At 49.3% G+C, this 23,393-nt stretch overlaps 2 protein-coding genes across 2 annotated transcripts in view; one reads left to right on the top strand and one right to left on the bottom strand.

Moving 5' to 3' along the window:
* The window catches only part of LOC110512482 (vasorin), a 55,459-nt gene extending 33,621 nt beyond the window's left edge, over positions 1–21,838 (bottom strand). Inside the window, exons 1-2 of the mRNA XM_036941758.1 lie at positions 21,490–21,838; positions 1,186–1,253 (exon numbers count right to left, since the gene is read on the bottom strand). The gene's annotated coding sequence lies outside the window, so the exon portion shown is untranslated. The remainder of the gene's footprint in view (positions 1–1,185; positions 1,254–21,489) is intronic.
* Positions 1–23,393, top strand: part of LOC110515614 (coronin-7) — a 260,709-nt gene that overhangs the window by 161,980 nt on the left and 75,336 nt on the right. The gene's annotated exons all lie outside the window — the stretch shown is intronic.

Raw genomic sequence — 23,393 nt, 5'->3', positions numbered from 1 at the left:
CCTTAATCCTGTCGTTTTAACATCAAAGCTCCAACGCACTGCCTCAAATTACAGCACACAGTGACATCCTGCCTCACTGCCTGTCTGTCTGTCTGCCTGCCTGCCTGTCTGCCTGCAGTACATGTGTGTGTTTGTCTGTCCACAAGTCTGCTCTCCAGAGTGGGGCTAATGTGTGTGTCTGTGTGTGTGTGTGTGTGTGTGTCTGTGTGCAATCACTTACTGCATGCCTCACTCTGTATCACTCCCTTTCACTCTGTCTCTCTATGTCTCTCTGTCTCTCTCTGAGGTTTGAGGAGTGGGGAGGAGGGAAAGGTAGAGGTGGTTGTAAGGAAATTAGTGAGTGTACTAATGATTCCAGACCCCACAGGCCTTGAGCAGTGGGCTGTGTTCTGGGTCAGAAAGGAGAGGAGGGGGGAGAAAAGCACACTTTCCAAGCCTGCACAGTCCCTGTCAGACCTTAACAACAGCCCCTGCTGCCCCAGAGCCTGACTGCTGGACCAGACCACAGCTTGACCCAGACACACTCCCCCTGCCTCACATAATAGACCATCCCAGCTCGATCAGACACACTCCCCCTCCATCTATAATGGACCGGCCCAGGGGGGTGGAGAGGGGCAATTATCACCAGTGATTGAATAAGCCTCCCCTGCCTGCACTTTTATAGACCATCACACACATACACACACACACACACACACACACACACACACACCAGGCAGCCATGCAAACCAGGCAGCCATGCCCCCCCCCCACACACACGCACACACTCACCCTCCATACTTCCTCAACAGCGCTCTCTGCTCAGTAAATAGCATGTGTGTGCTCTCAGTCCTTGTTGTAGGTAGATAGACAACTTCTCATTGAGGGACTCAGTCAAGTGTGAAGAGGACTCATGAGGAAGGAATGTGTTGAGGTTAACACTATCAACAGCCAAGTGTGCTTTCTGGAAACTTTGAATGCAATCATTCAACAGGATGTTTCCTCATTCAGAAATGTGCCAAAAATGTTACCCTATGATACTTCTGGAGTGAACTAAAAACCAATCTGTTGACAAACTTGTATCATCTTGTTTCATATGGAAGTGTTAGTAGTCGTATTTCTGGTAGTATAGCAACTTAACTACTCTGTCATATAAACATTGAAGAGGAGTGAAATGGACGGTCAAACAATTAACCCTTAACTTACCCACTCAACAAGATGCCTCCTCCTGTTTCACTTCACTTTGACTGGGGTGGTGGTGGTGTCCCCTCTATCTGTAGACAACACAACAGAACAAACACATTAACACACACACTGTATTTGTGACTGACCAATCATCTTGACCGTTGAGGTGTGGTCAGAACCCACAGACTAGCTCTTGTAGTTAAGGTAGGTACAGTAGTTTAACTCACCTCTTTTGGGGATTGTTTTAGTTATGGTTGACCAGACCTTTTTTCTCCACACCACCCCACAACAACCCCCATCTCCTTCCCTCCCAGCTCCAGTCCTGCTCTCCACATCACCCCACAACAACCCCCATCTCCTTCCCTCCCAGCTCCAGTCCTGCTCTCCACACCACCCCACAACAACCCCCATCTCCTTCCCTCCCAGCTCCAGTCCTGCTCTCCACACCACCCCACAACAACCCCCATCTCCTTCCTTCCCAGCTCCAGTCCTGCTCTCCACACCACCCCACAACAACCCCCATCTCCTTCCTTCCCAGCTCCAGTCCTGCTCTCCACACCACCCCACAACAACCCCCATCTCCTTCCCTCCCAGCTCCAGTCCTGCTCTCCACACCACCCCACAACAACCCCCATCTCCTTCCCTCCCAGCTCCAGTCCTGCTCTCCACACCACCCCACAACAACCCCCATCTCCTTCCCTCCCAGCTCCAGTCCTGCTCTCCACACCACCCCACAACAACCCCCATCTCCTTCCCTCCCAGCTCCAGTCCTGCTCTCCACACCACCCCACAACAACCCCCATCTCCTTCCCTCCCAGCTCCAGTCCTGCTCTCCACACCACCCCACAACAACCCCCATCTCCTTCCCTCCCAGCTCCAGTCCTGCTCTCCACACCACCCCACAACAACCCCCATCTCCTTCCCTCCCAGCTCCAGTCCTGCTCTCCACACCACCCCACAACAACCCCCATCTCCTTCCCTCACAGCTCCAGTCCTGCTCTCCACATCACCCCACAACAACCCCCATCTCCTTCCCTCCCAGCTCCAGTCCTGCTCTCCACACCACCCCACAACAACCCCCATCTCCTTCCCTCCCAGCTCCAGTCCTGCTCTCCACACCACCCCACAACAACCCCCATCTCCTTCCCTCCCAGCTCCAGTCCTGCTCTCCACATCACCCCACAACAACCCCCATCTCCTTCCCTCCCAGCTCCAGTCCTGCTCTCCACACCACCCCACAACAACCCCCATCTCCTTCCCTCCCAGCTCCAGTCCTGCTCTCCACACCACCCCACAACAACCCCCATCTCCTTCCCTCCCAGCTCCAGTCCTGCTCTCCACACCACCCCACAACAACCCCCATCTCCTTCCCTCCCAGCTCCAGTCCTGCTCTCCACACCACCCCACAACAACCCCCATCTCCTTCCCTCCCAGCTCCAGTTCTGTTCTCCACACCACCCCACAACAACCCCCATCTCCTTCCCTCCCAGCTCCAGTCCTGCTCTCCACACCACCCCACAACAACCCCCATCTCCTTCCCTCCCAGCTCCAGTCCTGCTCTCCACATCACCCCACAACAACCCCCATCTCCTTCCCTCCCAGCTCCAGTCCTGCTCTCCACATCACCCCACAACAACCCCCATCTCCTTCCCTCCCAGCTCCAGTCCTGCTCTCCACACCACCCCACAACAACCCCCATCTCCTTCCCTCCCAGCTCCAGTCCTGCTCTCCACACCACCCCACAACAACCCCCATCTCCTTCCCTCCCAGCTCCAGTCCTGCTCTCCACACCACCCCACAACAACCCCCATCTCCTTCCCTCCCAGCTCCAGTCCTGCTCTCCACATCACCCCACAACAACCCCCATCTCCTTCCCTCCCAGCTCCAGTCCTGCTCTCCACATCACCCCACAACAACCCCCATCTCCTTCCCTCCCAGCTCCAGTCCTGCTCTCCACATCACCCCACAACAACCCCCATCTCCTTCCCTCCCAGCTCCAGTCCTGCTCTCCACACCACCCCACAACAACCCCCATCTCCTTCCCTCCCAGCTCCAGTCCTGCTCTCCACATCACCCCACAACAACCCCCATCTCCTTCCCTCCCAGCTCCAGTCCTGCTCTCCACATCACCCCACAACAACCCCCATCTCCTTCCCTCCCAGCTCCAGTCCTGCTCTCCACACCACCCCACAACAACCCCCATCTCCTTCCCTCCCAGCTCCAGTCCTGCTCTCCACACCACCCCACAACAACCCCCATCTCCTTCCCTCCCAGCTCCAGTCCTGCTCTCCACATCAACCCACAACAACCCCCATCTCCTTCCCTCCCAGCTCCAGTCCTGCTCTCCACACCACCCCACAACAACCCCCATCTCCTTCCCTCCCAGCTCCAGTCCTGCTCTCCACATCACCCCACAACAACCCCCATCTCCTTCCCTCCCAGCTCCAGTCCTGCTCTCCACACCACCCCACAACAACCCCCATCTCCTTCCCTCCCAGCTCCAGTCCTGCTCTCCACATCACCCCACAACAACCCCCATCTCCTTCCCTCCCAGCTCCAGTCCTGCTCTCCACACCACAACAACCCCCATCTCCTTCCCTCCCAGCTCCAGTCCTGCTCTCCACACCACCCCACAACAACCCCCATCTCCTTCCCTCCCAGCTCCAGTCCTGCTCTCCACACCACCCCACAACAACCCCCATCTCCTTCCCTCCCAGCTCCAGTCCTGCTCTCCACACCACCCCACAACAACCCCCATCTCCTTCCCTCCCAGCTCCAGTCCTGCTCTCCACACCACCCCACAACAACCCCCATCTCCTTCCCTCCCAGCTCCAGTCCTGCTCTCCACACCACCCCACAACAACCCCCATCTCCTTCCCTCACAGCTCCAGTCCTGCTCTCCACATCACCCCACAACAACCCCCATCTCCTTCCCTCCCAGCTCCAGTCCTGCTCTCCACACCACCCCACAACAACCCCCATCTCCTTCCCTCCCAGCTCCAGTCCTGCTCTCCACATCACCCCACAACAACCCCCATCTCCTTCCCTCCCAGCTCCAGTCCTGCTCTCCACACCACCCCACAACAACCCCCATCTCCTTCCCTCCCAGCTCCAGTCCTGCTCTCCACACCACCCCACAACAACCCCCATCTCCTTCCCTCCCAGCTCCAGTCCTGCTCTCCACACCACCCCACAACAACCCCCATCTCCTTCCCTCACAGCTCCAGTCCTGCTCTCCACACCACCCCACAACAACCCCCATCTCCTTCCCTCACAGCTCCAGTCCTGCTCTCCACACCACCCCACAACAACCCCCATCTCCTTCCCTCCCAGCTCCAGTCCTGCTCTCCACACCACCCCACAACAACCCCCATCTCCTTCCCTCCCAGCTCCAGTCCTGCTCTCCACATCACCCCACAACAACCCCCATCTCCTTCCCTCCCAGCTCCAGTCCTGCTCTCCACATCACCCCACAACAACCCCCATCTCCTTCCCTCCCAGCTCCAGTCCTGCTCTCCACATCACCCCACAACAACCCCCATCTCCTTCCCTCCCAGCTCCAGTCCTGCTCTCCACATCACCCCACAACAACCCCCATCTCCTTCCCTCCCAGCTCCAGTCCTGCTCTCCACACCACCCCACAACAACCCCCATCTCCTTCCCTCCCAGCTCCAGTCCTGCTCTCCACATCACCCCACAACAACCCCCATCTCCTTCCCTCCCAGCTCCAGTCCTGCTCTCCACACCACCCCACAACAACCCCCATCTCCTTCCCTCCCAGCTCCAGTCCTGCTCTCCACACCACCCCACAACAACCCCCATCTCCTTCCCTCCCAGCTCCAGTAATGCTCTCCACACCACCCCACAACAACCCCCATCTCCTTCCCTCACAGCTCCAGTCCTGCTCTCCACATCACCCCACAACAACCCCCATCTCCTTCCCTCCCAGCTCCAGTCCTGCTCTCCACACCACCCCACAACAACCCCCATCTCCTTCCCTCCCAGCTCCAGTCCTGCTCTCCACACCACCCCACAACAACCCCCATATCCTTCCCTCCCAGCTCCAGTCCTGCTCTCCACATCACCCCACAACAACCCCCATCTCCTTCCCTCCCAGCTCCAGTCCTGCTCTCCACATCACCCCACAACAACCCCCATCTCCTTCCCTCCCAGCTCCAGTCCTGCTCTCCACACCACCCCACAACAACCCCCATCTCCTTCCCTCCCAGCTCCAGTCCTGCTCGCCACACCACCCCACAACAACCCCCATCTCCTTCCCTCCCAGCTCCAGTCCTGCTCTCCACATCACCCCACAACAACCCCCATCTCCTCCCCTCACAGCTCCAGTCCTGCTCTCCACACCACCCCACAACAACCCCCATCTCCTTCCCTCCCAGCTCCAGTCCTGCTCTCCACATCAACCCACAACAACCCCCATCTCCTTCCCTCCCAGCTCCAGTAATGCTGTCCACATCACCCCACAACAACCCCCATCTCCTTCCCTCCCAGCTCCAGTAATGCTGTCCACATCACCCCACAACAACCCCCATCTCCTTCCCTCCCAGCTCCAGTCCTGCTCTCCACATCACCCCACAACAACCCCCATCTCCTTCCCTCCCAGCTCCAGTCCTGCTCTCCACACCACCCCACAACAACCCCCATCTCCTTCCTTCCCAGCTCCAGTCCTGCTCTCCACATCACCCCACAACAACCCCCATCTCCTTCCCTCCCAGCTCCAGTCCTGCTCTCCACACCACCCCACAACAACCCCCATCTCCTTCCCTCCCAGCTCCAGTCCTGCTCTCCACATCACTCCACAAGCTGAACAGGAAGTGGTGTTGTTTTAACGTGCTGCATTCCAGCGCCATATGGGAGGGGTGAGAGGAGTGAGGTAGGGAGCGTGCTGAGCGGCAGCAGGCCGTGTGGCGTATGAGGCGTTCTGGCACGGGGAGCGAGAGGATGAACGACCGAACCAGACAACGATAGAATGACAGAGGAAGTGAGGGAGGGAGGGAGGAAAAGGAGAGCAAGAAGGCAGGCTGTCTTCTGTCAGACTGGCAGGGTAACATGGTAGGACAGTAGTTTAACACAGCTACAGTACTTAGTGAGTGAAGGCAGGGTATCATGGTAGGACAGTAGTTTAACACAGCTACAGTACTTAGTGAGTGAAGGCAGGGTATCATGGTAGGACAGTAGTTTAACACAGCTACAGTACTTAGTGAGTGAAGGAAGGGTATCATGGTAGGACAGTAGTTTAACACAGCTACAGTACTTAGTGAGTGAAGGCAGGGTATCATGGTAGGACAGTAGTTTAACACAGCTACAGTACTTAGTGAGTGAAGGCAGGGTATCATGGTAGGACAGTAGTTTAACACAGCTAGAGTACTTAGTGAGTGAAGGCAGGGTAACATGGTAGGACAGTAGTTTAACACAGCTACAGTACTTAGTGAGTGAAGGCAGGGTATCATGGTAGGACAGTAGTTTAACACAGCTACAGTACTTAGTGAGTGAAGGCAGAGTATCATGGTAGGACAGTAGTTTAACACAGCTACAGTACTTAGTGAGTGAAGGCAGGGTATCATGGTAGGACAGTAGTTTAACACAGCTACAGTACTTAGTGAGTGAAGGCAGGGTATCATGGTAGGACAGTAGTTTAACACAGCTACAGTACTTAGTGAGTGAAGGAAGGGTATCATGGTAGGACAGTAGTTTAACACAGCTACAGTACTTAGTGAGTGAAGGCAGGGTATCATGGTAGGACAGTAGTTTAACACAGCTACAGCACTTAGTGAGTGAAGGCAGGGTATCATGGTAGGACAGTAGTTTAACACAGCTACAGTACTTAGTGAGTGAAGGCAGGGTATCATGGTAGGACAGTAGTTTAACACAGCTACAGTACTTAGTGAGTGAAGGCAGGGTATCATGGTAGGACAGTAGTTTAACACAGCTACAGTACTTAGTGAGTGAAGGAAGGGTATCATGGTAGGACAGTAGTTTAACACAGCTACAGTACTTAGTGAATGAAGGCAGGGTATCATAGTAGGACAGTAGTTTAACACAGCTACAGTACTTAGTGAGTGAAGGCAGGGTATCATGGTAGGACAGTAGTTTAACACAGCTACAGTACTTAGTGAGTGAAGGCAGGGTATCATGGTAGGACAGTAGTTTAACACAGCTACGTGGTTCAATGTGTGTGTGTTCTTTACAGGGTTCTGTGTGAACCAGGTTATAACCTATGTATTTAGATGGCTGTGCAGTGACTGCTGATGTGTGACTTTATGGATGTGTGACTTTGAATAACAGTAGATTTGACCCCCTGCCTGGCACACATTACTGTGAGCCTCACAAAGTACACAGTGTAACTGTAATTCATACAGATGTTTGATATTCTCCCAAAGCCAAACCAGTAAAGTGACACTGACAGAACGGCGTTATAAACCTGTTTGTGTAATTAATGAGTGTACCTGTGTTTCTTTGTGCTCTTGTCAGCCACTCGCAAGTAACACACACACTATACCGTCTCAGCTGATCGTATCGGGCTGTGTGTGTGTGTGACGCCAGAGACTGACTGTTGACAACAACATTGCTGTCAGCATCAAAAGGACACAACAGCTCCAATAACACATTTTCATCATAACGCTCCTCAGGCGACAGCGCTGATGGAAGGGCAGCCTGTTTGTGTGTGTCTGTCTTTTCATGTTGACTTCTAATGTAATTGCTTAGAGACAAACTCTATGTCCACTTCATGAGTTCATCACAAACCCTGTGTTTGTGTTATTCTCCATCAGACCTGGGTTCAAATACGATTTGAAATCATTTAAAATACTCTATCTGTGTTTTGATGTATCTTGCCTGTTGGAATGGAACCAATAGAAAAGTATTGAAATGGCAAACTGCAAGCCCCGCCCACCTGGCCCTCCAGGCAAGCTAAAACAAACTGCAAGCCCCGCCCACCTGGCCCTCCAGGCAAGCTAAAACAAACTGCAAGCCCCGCCCACCTGGCCCTCCAGGCAAGCTAAAACAAATGCTCAAAGTATTTAAACGATTTTGAATAGTATTTGAATCCAAGTCCAACTTTGGGAATTGGATTGAACCAAACTGCTTGATGTAGAGGTGACTGGTGCTGAGAGTCGTTAGACCCTGGGGCTTCCTCAACAACATATTCAGAAAAACAAGTTGTTTTTCTCCAGTATCCTTGCACCACAGTCATGCAGAAACCTTGTCATTCAGCCAAGCGTTCATAAAGGTGTGAAACAAGGAGATGTCTCCAAGAGCACACAGTCTAACCAGAGACTACACTGTATACACCAACACCAGAGACTACACTGTATACACCAACACCAGAGACTACACTGCACACACCAACACCAGAGACTACACTGTACACACCAACACCAGAGACTACACTGTATACACCAACACCAGAGACTACACTGTACACACCAACACCAGAGACTACACTGCACACACCAACACCAGAGACTACACTGTACACACCAACACCAGAGACTACACTGTATACACCAACACCAGAGACTACACTGTATACACCAACACCAGAGACTACACTGCACACACCAACACCAGAGACTACACTGTACACACCAACACCAGAGACTACACTGTACACACCAACACCAGAGACTACACTGTATACACCAACACCAGAGACTACACTGTACACACCAACACCAGAGACTACACTGTACACACCAACACCAGAGACTACACTGTACACACCAACACCAGAGACTACACTGTACACACCAACACCAGAGACTACACTGTACAGTATACACCAACACCAGAGACGACACTGTATACACCAACACCAGAGACTACACTGTATACACCAACACCAGAGACTACACTGTACACACCAACACCAGAGACTACACTGTACACACCAACACCAGAGACTACACTGTACACACCAACACCAGAGACTACACTGCACACACCAACACCAGAGACTACACTGTACACACCAACACCAGAGACTACACAGTATACACCAACACAGAGACTACACTGTACAGTATACACCAACACCAGAGACTACACTGTATACACTAACACAGAGACCAACTCTGACTCACCCTCTGGCTTACAGTCACACAGTTAAATACACACTCACAATCATGGTGAAGAACGCACACACACACACACCGTTTCCGTCTGAAAATAGTCCCCGGTTGCAGGGTTTGTCTTTTTGGCTTGGTGTTTGTGGGCTTCTTCAGACATGGATGTGTGCATGTGTTTATTTATCTATGGGAGTGACTGAGGCAGTGCAGATTCAGCTGTGTGTGTGTGTATGTGTGTGTGTGGGTGCTAGGTTGTGTAGGTCATCTCTGTTAGGCCGTATATCACTGCTAGGTCGTGTAGGTCATCACTGCTAGGTCGTGTAGGTCATCACTGCTAGGCCGTGTAGGTCATCTCTGCTGACCTCAACACAGAGTCATGTGGTTCTGGTCTGGGTGATACCGGCCTCAAGACTAAATATTTACCATCTAAAAATAGGAGTACAGCCCTGAAAACAGATGTACTCAACAACTCAGAATAGACACATAGAGACTAAATCAATCTTTGAAGTCTCTGTCCATCTCTGACCCATCACCACTTCACTCTCCATCTCATCTCTGACCCATCACCTCTTCACTCTCCATCTCATCTCTGACCCATCACCTCTTCACTCTCCATCTCTAACCCATCACCTCTTCACTCTCCATCTCTAACCCATCACCTCTTCACTCTCCATCTCTAACCCATCACCACTTCACTCTCCATCTCATCTCTAACCCATCACCACTTCACTCTCCATCTCATCTCTAACCCATCACCACTTCACTCTCATCTCATCTCTAACCCATCACCTCTTCACTCTCCATCTCTAACCCATCACCACTTCACTCTCCATCTCATCTCTAACCCATCACCACTTCACTCTCCATCTCATCTCTAACCCATCACCTCTTCCCTCTCCATCTCATCTCTAACCCATCACCACTTCACTCTCCATCTCATCTCTAACCCATCACCTCTTCACTCTCCATCTCATCTCTAACCCATCACCACTTCACTCTCCATCTCATCTCTAACCCATCACCACTTCACTCTCCATCTCATCTCTAACCCATCACCTCTTCACTCTCCATCTCTAACCCATCACCACTTCACTCTCCATCTCATCTCTAACCCATCACCACTTCACTCTCCATCTCATCTCTAACCCATCACCTCTTCACTCTCCATCTCTAACCCATCACCACTTCACTCTCCATCTGATCTCTGACCCATCACCACTTCACTCTTCATCTCATCTCTAACCCATCACCACTTCACTCTCCATCTCATCTCTAACCCATCACCACTTCACTCTCCATCTCATCTCTAACCCATCACCACTTCACTCTCCATCTCATCTCTAACCCATCACCTCTTCCCTCTCCATCTCATCTCTAACCCATCACCACTTCACTCTCCATCTCATCTCTAACCCATCACCTCTTCACTCTCCATCTCATCTCTAACCCATCACCACTTCACTCTCCATCTCATCTCTAACCCATCACCACTTCACTCTCCATCTCATCTCTAACCCATCACCTCTTCACTCTCCATCTCTAACCCATCACCACTTCACTCTCCATCTCATCTCTAACCCATCACCACTTCACTCTCCATCTCATCTCTAACCCATCACCTCTTCACTCTCCATCTCATCTCTAACCCATCACCACTTCACTCTCCATCTGATCTCTGACCCATCACCACTTCACTCTTCATCTCATCTCTAACCCATCACCACTTCACTCTCCATCTCATCTCTAACCCATCACCACTTCACTCTCCATCTCATCTCTGACCCATCACCACTTCACTCTCCATCTCTAACCCATCACCACTTCACTCTCCATCTCATCTCTGACCCATCACCACTTCACTCTCCATCTCATCTCTAACCCATCACCACTTCACTCTCCATCTCATCTCTAACCCATCACCACTTCACTATCCATCTCTAACCCATCACCTCTTCACTCTCCATCTCTAACCCATCACCACTTCACTCTCCATCTCTAACCCATCACCTCTTTACTCTCCATCTCTAACCCATCACCACTTCACTCTTCATCTCATCTCTGACCCATCACCACTTCACTCTCCATCTCATCTCTAACCCATCACCACTTCACTATCCATCTCTAACCCATCACCTCTTCACTCTCCATCTCTAACCCATCACCTCTCCATCGCATCTCTAACCCATCACCACTTCACTCTCCATCGCATCTCTAACCCATCACCTCTTCACTCTCCATCGCATGTCTAACCCATCACCTCTTCACTCTCCATCGCATGTCTAACCCATCACCTCTTCACTCTCCATCTCTAACCCATCACCACTTCACTCTTCATCTCATCTCTGACCCATCACCACTTCACTCTCCATCTCATCTCTAACCCATCACCACTTCACTATTCATCTCTAACCATCACCTCTTCACTCTCCATCTCTAACCCATCACCTCTCCATCGCATGTCTAACCCATCAACTCTTCACTCGCCATCTCATGTCTAACCCATCACCTCTTCACTCTCCATCTCTAACCCATCACCACTTCACTCTTCATCTCATCTCTGACCCATCACCACTTCACTCTCCATCTCTAACCCATCACCACTTCACTCTCCATCTCATCTCTGACCCATCACCACTTCACTCTCCATCTCATCTCTAACCCATCACCACTTCACTCTCCATCTCATCTATAACCCATCACCACTTCACTCTCCATCTCATCTCTTACCCATCACCACTTCACTCTCCATCTCATCTCTGACCCATCACCTCTTCAATCTCCATCTCATCTCTAACTCATCACCTCTTCACCCTCCATCTCATCTCTAACCCATCACCTCTTCACTCTCCATCTCATCTCTAACTCATCACCTCTTCACTCTCCATCTCATCTCTAACCCATCACCACTTCACTCTCCATCTCATCTCTAACCCATCACCTCTTCACTCTCCATCTCTGACCCATCACCTCTTCACTCTCCATCTCATCTCTAACCCATCCCCACTTCACTCTCCATCTCTAACCCATCACCTCTTCACTCTCCATCTCATTTCTGACCATCACCTTTTCACTCTCCATCTCATCTCTAACCCATCTCTCTCTCATCTCTCCCTCTCGCTCCCTCTCTCTCTCATCTCTCTCATCTCTCTCTCTTTCTCGACTGTCTCTCTCTCAAATTTCCTCCTACTCCCTCTGTCTCTTTCTGTTTCTCTCCTTAGTCCTCCACCACGATCTCTCTCTCTCTCTCTCTCTCCCACTCTCTCCCTCTCTCTCTCGACTGTTGACTGTCCCAGTTCTCTCTTCCTGTCTGTGTGACTTATGACTTCAGTCCTCCCCAGGCTGTTGAGAGCAAAGCAGTGTGGCGTTAAAGTTTCAACCAGAGGCAACATGTCCACATTAGAAACAACAAGATCCCCATATTGAAGATGGCCTGTGTGGGATACATGGAGCGAAGTAGAGAAAACACTGGATGCTGTCCGATGTTGATGTTTGATTTTTCAATAGTCACCCTTAGGACTTCTAAGATTCTTAGAAAGAGTCTTCTGCTGATTTAATATGTGACCTGACTAGTCCTGACTTGTATCACAATCACAACTGGGTCATGTTCATTAGGGCACAGCATAGCAAAGTATTTAGAAATGGAGAATGGAAACAAGCGTTTCTTAATGGACAAACTCTGATAGAACTTGCCAGTTTTGTCTTCAGTTTTGTGCCTTGTGAATACGACCAGGTTTTACTGACGTTGATCCTATAATACGGTTGAAGTTTAGTTTTACACACACTTCTCTGTGCGTATGGTAGCTGATAACGCCGCTATTAGCAGTGACTGAAATAGACCCTGGGGAAACGAGGGGCCAAGGACCTCAAACATACAGTGACTCAACCAGAGCTGGTGTGTATGTGTTTATGGTAAACGCGTGTGTGTGTGCGTGCGTGTGTGTGTGTACTAGTCAGCACTTCCTGTGATTTCAGTTGTGCCTACTGACCCTAAGGCAGACACAGTAGCAGCAGCAGCACATCAGCTAACCATTCCCCTAATCATTACTCTTTAACTTATCATTAAATCTATTTGTGGGTAAACGTTACGAGTTAATGTTCATCTGACCATTTGTTTCTTTAGTTGAACTTCCATTAGTCATTAATACCAATGATTAAATATCTGACCCTCCAGTCAAGGTTTAAGGCTGGGGTCACACTAAACTAAGTATGAGTGTTCTTTGTGTGTGCAGGCCTAGTCACTGTTTGTAGTGACCGTTGCAGTCCCTTCTCTCTTAATCTATTTCTCTCTCTTCCCCTCCTCTCTTCCCCCCTCTCTCCCTCCTCTCTTCCCCTCCTTTCTCCCTCCTCTCTTCCCCTCCTCTCTCCCCCCTCTCTTCCCCTCCTCTCTCCCCCTCTCTCTCATTCCCTCTCTTCCCCTCCTCTCTCCCTCCCCTCTTCCCCTCCTCTCTCCCCCCTCTCTTCCCCTCCTCTCTTCCCATCCTCTCTCCCCCCTCTCTCCCCCTCTCTCTCCCCCCTCTCTTCCCCTCTCTCCCCCCCCTTTCTCTCATTCCCTCTCTCCCTGAATTCCCCCACCTTTAAGTTTCTCCAGCCACTACCATTTTAGCCTGGGTGGGTACCAGTCTGTTTGTGTCATCATGCCAAACATGACAAGGAGTTGATAGCATGATATGATAGCACCAACAGATCTGGGACAAAGCTACTACTCTCCATCCCTCTTTGACCATCCAAATCTCTCTCTCCTTCCTCTACCCCCCCCCCCCCCCCCCCCCCACACACACACACACTCTCTCTCCATCTCTCTCTCTCTCTCTTCCCATCTCTCTGGTTCAAGGCTCATTTGCTAATGACAGTGTTGGCCCGAGGTAATTACAACCTTAGATTATGAGTCGTTTATCTTTTTTTACGGCCTCACTGAAACATGGCAATTTGCGGTGGCTCTCTGGGATGTGCTCGCTCGCTCTCTCTCTCTCCCCCTTGTCCTCTCTCTCGTTCCCGCTCTCTCGATCCCTCTCTTGCCTTTTCTCTCTGGCCCCAGTTCTCACTTTTGGTTAGTGGCCGTTTTTCAGATTTTTGCCATTTTCCATGTACTTCGAGAAAGAGGGAACGAGAGAGGAGGAGAAAAAATAGGTTGATTCCAGTCAAAAGGCTGAGAGGGCAGTTTCTGAATCTGAACGTCTGTCTTTCCAACTGTAATTCAGTCTTTCAGGGGGAACATCTGTCTCGGAGCCCCATCTCTCCTCTTCAAACGCGAATTCTGAGCGTTGGCAAGAGGGAGTGTGTGAGACAGGAGTTATTTGCGGTTTGCGTTCGGCTCAAGCCAGGCTCCGCTTGTAGCCTTTGCGTGCTCGTGTATATTTATACAGAGTTTTTGAAGTGGTTCTTGGGAACGCATCATTTGGCTGGAGCGGCTTGAGTCTTCTTCAATTTGGCTTGGCGGGCAAACACCGTGAGGGGATCGGTTTGCTTTTCGCATACCGCCGGGTCAGCATTGATGTGCGAGGCCTTTTGAAGAGATTAAAGCCAGGGGCTTTTTTAAGCGCCCTGCCCAAGAAAGCTGCTCTAACTCTGGGACGTCAACAGTGGCTCGCCCTGTGTATTGTGGAACACCTGATTCTGGTGGTGGGATTGAGGCCTACATTGAACTCATTGTGACACTGTGACTGTAGCTAAGATCCAAATAAACACACACACACACACACAACCAAATGTGTGTGTAGGCACAAACACACTCCAAACATGCTGATTGTAACACATACACTCCGACACACACCCCCTTGCTAATTGGGATGCACGCTTGCTTTCACATGCTTTCGCTAATACAAAACACACATAGGCACACACACAAAACACACACAGGTTTCTTATGCCTTGCCAGCTCCAACTCCCTGCCTGCTGTGTGACTGCCCTGCTCCCATCCTCTCCCCCCTCCCCCTCTCCCCAGGCCTCCTCGCCTCGCCACCTGACTTTTAACACCCTAATCCGTTGTTGCAGAGGGTGGAAGGCCCTCCACCCTAATCCCTGGTTGTAAAGGGTGGAGGGCCTCAGACGACCACTCCTAATTGGGTATAAAAGGGGGGCTACTGGCTGGAGAACACTGTGTGATATGAAATTCCTTTGCTCTTAGAGACCAGAGGAGCAGAGCAGTTGCCTGGTCCTAGGTAGGTAGGTGTGCGTGCGCGTGTCTGTGTGTGAGAGTTTGGACAGTACAGCAGGAAAATGCTGGTGGGTTGTTATTCTGACTTGTCATCACAGTCTCCTATATGCACACTTCTTCTAAATAGATGAATGGCAGTTTTCCAATTACCCTGAAGCAGAGATTAAACCCTGGTCACATGTCGGAAACAAATGCCAAGAGTGGCTGTCGGTCTGTCCCTCCAGGGGTAATGTGTGTGTGACTACCTGTCTGTCCCTCCAGGGGTAATGTGTGTGACTACCTGTCTGTCTCTCCAGGGGTAATGTGTGTGACTACCTGTCTGTCCCTCCAGGGGTAATGTGTGTGACTACCTGTCTGTCCCTCCAGGGGTAATGTGTGTGACTACCTGTCTGTCCCTCCAGGGGTAATGTGTGTTACTACCTGTCTGTCCCTCCAGGGGTAATGTGTGTGACTACCTGTCTGTCCCTCCAGGGGTAATGTGTGTGTGACTACCTGTCTGTCCCTCCAGGGGTAATGTGTGTGACTACCTGTCTGTCCCTCCAGGGGTAATGTGTGTGTGGCTACCTGTCTGTGGGTCGGTCGGTGGGTGGGTGGGTGGGTGCTTGTTTGCGTGCGTGCGTGCCTGCATGATTATGTACAGTGTTGAGGTTAAACAATCTCAGTGATTCCATCGTCTCTGTCATCTCAGTCAAGTATCACACTATACTAGACAAAGGAATGTTTTCTCATCCCTTATATTTCTCTCGCTCTCTCTCCCCCTCTCTCTCTCTCTCTCTCTCTCTCCCTCCCTCTCTCTCTCTCACCCTCTCTCTCTCCCCCTCTCTCCCCCTCCCTCCCCCTCTCTCTCTCTCCCCCTCCCCCCCCCTCTCTCTCCCCCCTCTCTCTCTCCACCTCTCTCTCTCTCCCTCCCTCTCTCTCTCCCTCTCTCTCTCCCTCCCTCTCTCTCTCCCTCTCTCCCTCCCCCTCTCTCCCCCCCCCCCTTTCTCTATCTCTCTCTCTCTCCCTCTCTCTCCCCCTCTCTCTCTCTCTCTCTCTCCCTCTCTCTCTCTTTCTCACTCTACTTTTCTTTCTCATCCACTGTTCATCGCCTGATAATTCCTACCATCTCCCCGCCACCATCTCTGTCCCATCCAGAAAGCCTCTCTCTCAGCACTGAGAAGTGACAGGGTCTTCTCTTGTACCAAGTAGTCAGTGCTCAAATACTGAGACACACAGCAGAGGAGATAGTACCTACCACAGGAGGCTGTTGAGGGGAGGACGGCTCGTAATGATGTCTGGAATTAAGTGGAGTGGTGAATGGAAATGGTATGGAAACCATGTATTTGATACCATTCAATTTATTCCATTGCAGCCATTACTATGAGCCCGTCCTCCCCAAATAAGGTGCCACCAGCCACCTGTGGTACCCATGAAACACAGATAGAAAGGAGACAGACCACATAGGGGTCCAGTCTGAACTGTGTCTGTTACTGTGTCTGTCATTATAGTGAGACACTTCCCCCTGTTTTCTCATGACCATAGGGGTCCAGTCTGAACTGTGTCTCTGTTACTGTGTCTGTCATTATAGTGACACACTTTCCCCTGTCTTCTCATGACCATAGGGGTCCAGTCTGAACTGTGTCTCTGTTACTGTGTCTGTCATTATAGTGACACACTTTCCCCTGTCTTCTCATGACCATAGTGGTCCAGTCTGAACTGTGTCTCTGTTACTGTGTCTGTCATTATAGTGAGACACTTCCCCCTGTCTTCTCATGACCATAGGGGTCCAGTCTGAACTGTGTCTCTGTTACGGTCTGTCATTATAGTGACACACTTCCCCCTGTCTTCTCATGACCATAGGGGTCCAGTCTGAACTGTGTCTCTGTTACTGTGTCTGTCATTATAGTGACACACTTCCCCCTGTCTTCTCATGACCATAGTGGTCCAGTCTGAACTGTGTCTCTGTTACTGTGTCTGTCATTATAGTGACACACTTCCCCCTGTCTTCTCATGACCATAGTGGTCCAGTCTGAACTGTGTCTCTGTTACGGTCTGTCATTATAGTGACACACTTCCCCCTGTCTTCTCATGACCATAGGGGTCCAGTCTGAACTGTGTCTCTGTTACTGTGTCTGTCATTATAGTGACACACTTCCCCCTGTCTTCTCATGACCATAGTGGTCCAGTCTGAACTGTGTCTCTGTTACTGTGTCTGTCATTATAGTGACACACTTCCCCCTGTCTTCTCATGACCATAGGGGTCCAGTCTGAACTGTGTCTCTGTTACTGTGTCTGTCATTATAGTGACACACTTCCCCCTGTCTTCTCATGACCATAGTGGTCCAGTCTGAACTGTGTCTCTGTTACTGTGTCTGTCATTATAGTGACACACTTCCCCCTGTCTTCTCATGACCATAGTGGTCCAGTCTGAACTGTGTCTCTGTTACTGTGTCTGTCATTATAGTGACACACTTCCCCCTGTCTTCTCATGACCATAGGGGTCCAGTCTGAACTGTGTCTCTGTTACTGTGTCTGTCATTATAGTGACACACTTCCCCCTGTCTTCTCATGACCATAGGGGTCCAGTCTGAACTGTGTCTCTGTTACTGTGTCTGTCATTATAGTGACACACTTCCCCCTGTCTTCTCATGACCATAGTGGTCCAGTCTGAACTGTGTCTCTGTTACTGTGTCTGTCATTATAGTGACACACTTCCCCCTGTCTTCTCATGACCATAGTGGTCCAGTCTGAACTGTGTCTCTGTTACGGTCTGTCATTATAGTGACACACTTCCCCCTGTCTTCTCATGACCATAGGGGTCCAGTCTGAACTGTGTCTCTGTTACTGTGTCTGTCATTATAGTGACACACTTCCCCCTGTCTTCTCATGACCATAGTGGTCCAGTCTGAACTGTGTCTCTGTTACTGTGTCTGTCATTATAGTGACACACTTCCCCCTGTCTTCTCATGACCATAGTGGTCCAGTCTGAACTGTGTCTCTGTTACGGTCTGTCATTATAGTGACACACTTCCCCCTGTCTTCTCATGACCATAGTGGTCCAGTCTGAACTGTGTCTCTGTTACTGTGTCTGTCATTATAGTGACACACTTCCCCCTGTCTTCTCATGACCATAGGGGTCCAGTCTGAACTGTGTCTCTGTTACTGTGTCTGTCATTATAGTGACACACTTCCCCCTGTCTTCTCATGACCATAGGGGTCCAGTCTGAACTGTGTCTCTGTTACTGTGTCTGTCATTATAGTGACACACTTCCCCCTGTCTTCTCATGACCATAGTGGTCCAGTCTGAACTGTGTCTCTGTTACTGTGTCTGTCATTATAGTGACACACTTCCCCCTGTCTTCTCATGACCATAGTGGTCCAGTCTGAACTGTGTCTCTGTTACGGTCTGTCATTATAGTGACACACTTCCCCCTGTCTTCTCATGACCATAGGGGTCCAGTCTGAACTGTGTCTCTGTTACTGTGTCTGTCATTATAGTGACACACTTCCCCCTGTCTTCTCATGACCATAGTGGTCCAGTCTGAACTGTGTCTCTGTTACTGTGTCTGTCATTATAGTGACACACTTCCCCCTGTCTTCTCATGACCATAGTGGTCCAGTCTGAACTGTGTCTCTGTTACGGTCTGTCATTATAGTGACACACTTCCCCCTGTCTTCTCATGACCATAGTGGTCCAGTCTGAACTGTGTCTCTGTTACGGTCTGTCATTATAGTGACACACTTCCCCCTGTCTTCTCATGACCATAGTGGTCCAGTCTGAACTGTGTCTCTGTTACTGTGTCTGTCATTATAGTGACACACTTCCCCCTGTCTTCTCATGACCTATGCATGCCAGGGACAACGTTTTGTATATATGGCCCTTGGTAGTCAAAATGAAACATTCATTGTCTACTGTATAGCACATACACATACCAATAGCCACACTTCTGTTCAAGCCAACGTCAGTCTGTCTGGCTAATATGTAGCCTGGGTGAGAGGTCTGCAGCTATAGGCTACATACGGTACTTGACTGTGTAATGACAGCGTCATCTCTCCTTTCAAAACACATAGGGCGGAAATAGTCCCCCGTGAAGAAGATCCTCGCACGAAGGGCTATTGGAGTAGTTTACCCCGCCATTTGTTGGGCCCGCAGTGAAAGATTAAGCGATTTTCCGTGCCTGTGTGCGGGCGCGCTGAGCCGGCAGATGGATCTCGCTCAGAAATAAGACTGTTGCTACGTACCTCAATATTCAAATGTTTGGAAAATTGGCCTCAGTGGCGAAGACGCAAAGATGGCGTATGAGATGTAGCGGTTTGACTTGGCGAGATAACATGAACAGCCTACTATGCGGTCATCTGGATGTTGTTTGGGAAAGGTGGGCTGGATACGTTTATTATGATCACTGTTAATTAAAGTTTGTTGACACAAATAATAGGCCTTTTCATGATTTATCACATGCTTTTTGATAGCCTCTGGTTTATATCCATGTAGTTTGTTATTGGGAGGAATTGTGACATATAGCCTATAGATTTGAGTAAAGTATCAATGCATATATCTGTTACGCATGGGATGTAGGCTTGTAGCAATGAGGAGATAGCTGTTGGTGATTTATTTATATAATTCCCCTAAATTGGAAACGTTTTAACAACTGTTTTCCTAGAGTTTTCTCCGACGTTATTCAGTGTCTGATTAGTTTTAAGTTGAAAGGCAACTCGCATGATTTTACTGATGCCTTTAGCAAACTCCGACGCACATGAATCATTAGACTGAAGATCAATAGCTGTTTGAAAGCAGAACAAGTGTTTTCCAGATGTTCCAGGTGCTAATGGAAACGTTAATAACTGAGTACCTACCTTACAGGTGGGGAGGTAGATACTATTTGTAGTGCTGCGCAGCAATAACCATCATGTTGAAATAAACACAGTCGAATTCAATTGCGCTAATACGGAACCAAAACTGGCAACTGGTTCGAACACTTGATCTTTTAATTGAAATTATTGGTTATTTTGTCATGGGACTGCAGGTTCTCCAAATCAATGCGAGGTCCTTGCTGGCTGTTCAGCTGCAAATTCACAGCAAGCCCATGGATAATAACAGTTCATCTCGTTTTACCCGGTGTGACCAAACATATTTGCCTCCAGAACTAGACCAGCCTATACCATTAGCCTACCTTTGAACTCGTAGCGAACAGAGCAAATTAGACGCTTAGTTTTTGTATTTTGAAACCAGTTGTTTGTTGAACGTCCCTATCCTATAACCTATGCCGTGTGTGTTCTGATCTGGGCTGGTCCCCAGCACCAGCCGCACGTCGAAAACAGCTTCTCCCGGTGGTAAGAAAAGGACCGGCGCGGTCTAGACGCCAGCTCTGCCCAGCACAGCGTCCTGTGGTCAAACACTTAAGCAGCCTACTAGTTAGTGATAAAGTTACGATTGAAGTGTTTCCAGCTGTTGTTACGCACAGATTAGAGAAATGCTCCGGCGTTTGACTTTCCTATACTGATTTGTTATCGCTCTTTTGGCTATATGAGTGATTTTATAATATTTGTATATTATGTGTAAATTATTGAATGTTTTTAATTGATTTTGAATGTTTCTGCTTAAATGATCCTCGGTTTGCATGGTACAATTTCGAAGCTGACAACCTGTTGTTTACAGCAGGTTGTAGGTCTTGTAGGGTTCTCATTCAGTGCAGTGAGAAGGTGTCTGGAATGGGTGAACATTTCACCTCTAGCCAACTCCTGTCATAGAACGTTAAAACAGCATAACATAACAGGGGTGGGAGTGTGGAGTCTGTAGAAGGGTGGTGTGTACTAGTTAGCATATATGTTTCTTAAAAACGAATGTCTCTTTATGAAGAAAAATAATAATAATAAATAATTAATTTTCTATTTAATGATGTTATTGCTTTTCAATAAATTACCTAAGTTATTCATGCAGAGTTGGTAAACACAAGCTTTATCCAAAGTCATAACCCCACATTTTTCTCAGCTATAGGGCTTGTTTTCCAAACTGCACTGACCAATCTGTGTCACACAACTTTGCATATATAAACTATATAAACGTTACAGTTTATTCGTAAAACTATTCTGTTCGTGGAAAAAACTTACCGGTTCTGTTCCCTGCGTAAAGTTTGAGTTGCGGCGTACTCAGAAATGTGTGCTACATAATATTTTTATCCAAGAGGACCCACGTAGAACAAGTAAACAGCTGGAAATCCTTTAGTCGTCCGTGGGGCACTCTGTCAAAAGTCCCCGAAACTGTGCAACAGCATAAAGTTATTAAAATACATTAAAACTCTTCAGCCACCGGTGTCTAGCGAGTGGTTGAAAGCTCCACGTCGAGGAATGCGCTTCAAGTGTCCGGCGAGAGCCCATAAGCTTCCCGACCCCAAGACAAAAGCGCTTTATTGGCGAATGGAACGGAGAGTTTTAACGAGAATGGGAGGGGCGACTCGAGGCGAGCTAGAACGCGACCCAGAGCGCTCAAAACTCCACACTACTGTCTGCTGCAGGGGCCTGGAAAGCAGCGCTCATATGCTGCGGGCTCCTCCTTGACAGATACATTTGGGGCAACGCAAAAAAAACAAATGTCTACATGTTTCTTTTAGTTTCACACTGTAAACCAGCAGGACCTGTTTCAATAACACGCTTATGAGAAGTATTTACTTGCAAACTTATTTTGTGCAGTTCTGTGTTCATATTCTTTACAGCACATTTTGAGTATGGAATGGTTTGTACTCAGACTACAGTGAACCAGTTTCAACATTTATAAGATTGGAGCCTATAATGTGTCCATTGCCTACATTTAGGCCTATTTTTATTTCTTAACATGTTTAGCCTATCAGCCTATATTTGTTATTCTTGGATACTTGTTCATATGGGCTTGATGTATGAAATGGAAAAGCGAACAGCCTTGTATTTTGACTGTCAATCACTTGGCATTTGAGAAAAGCACGTGTCAATTGTCAAATCTCTCATTGGCACGCATGGTGTCTTAATTCATTAATGTTGTTGCACCGTTTAACTGGGAGATTGGAAGGCATTGAATACTTCCTACTGCTGAGTAGCCTTACAGCCCGTCGGCAGCTGGCAGCCTATTTTAAAGTGTCTTAGAATCGGTTTCCAACGAGGTGAAGTAATGGGATATCTATCGGTAATGGTGTAACCATGTCACATACTCCGATATAGATACTTTTAGAAACATACTATGTCTCAGAATTGTCCATAATATAGATTAGAACAGGACAGAAGTGATCTAAAATGATCTATTCATATCAACACATTGTTTGTTATAAGTAGTCTAATTCCTTATATCATATTTGTATATCTATAGGACTCTCAATCTAGGTCTATACAGGATAACTCAAAAAAAAATCAAATGAATCCAACTACTTTACACAGAGCTCTCTCTTCTGATGTGTTAACGACTCGATTTGGTCATCCATAGCAGTGCAGCCATAGGGCATTCTACCACTATGCTTGTTGACACACGACTGTGAAAGTAATTGGTCTGAGGTCAACACTCCCCCTGTATATTTGTGGGTGGCGTCACTCCCCCCGGCTCTGTAGGTGTACCTTGGCTGGGTCCGCCCCCTGCAAGAGCAAGATTCAACAAACACACCACAGGGCTTTGGCTCCTGGGCCGGTGCAAGTGTGTCTCTGGACATGTTTTGACCCTATTCTGTGTGGAATAAGGGACACTTCAGAATGGCTGAACCCTGCTTTATTTACAGCTGTTTTCAAAACTGTTACTGTCATTCCTCATTTATGCCACTGTGGCTCGTTCTTCTTCCATAGTTTACCCACAGTTATGATCCATATAACACACACACACACACACACACTTGTAACAAATGACTGTAAATTGCAGGAATAGACAAACGACTTCATGCATGTTCTCCAGGCCCAGATGTACTCGTCCCATATAGTCCATTATGTTTTCAAAGAACATCAATCCTGAATCCTCTCTAGCAGTTTATCACAACTACAGAGATTCACACATACAAATCACC

The sequence above is a fragment of the Oncorhynchus mykiss genome, chromosome 13 (genome assembly GCF_013265735.2).
Source record: "Oncorhynchus mykiss isolate Arlee chromosome 13, USDA_OmykA_1.1, whole genome shotgun sequence".
Taxonomy (NCBI): Eukaryota; Metazoa; Chordata; class Actinopteri; order Salmoniformes; family Salmonidae; genus Oncorhynchus; species Oncorhynchus mykiss.
The sequence above is the reverse complement of the archived record's forward strand: the minus strand, read 5'-3'. Positions and strand labels throughout refer to the sequence as shown.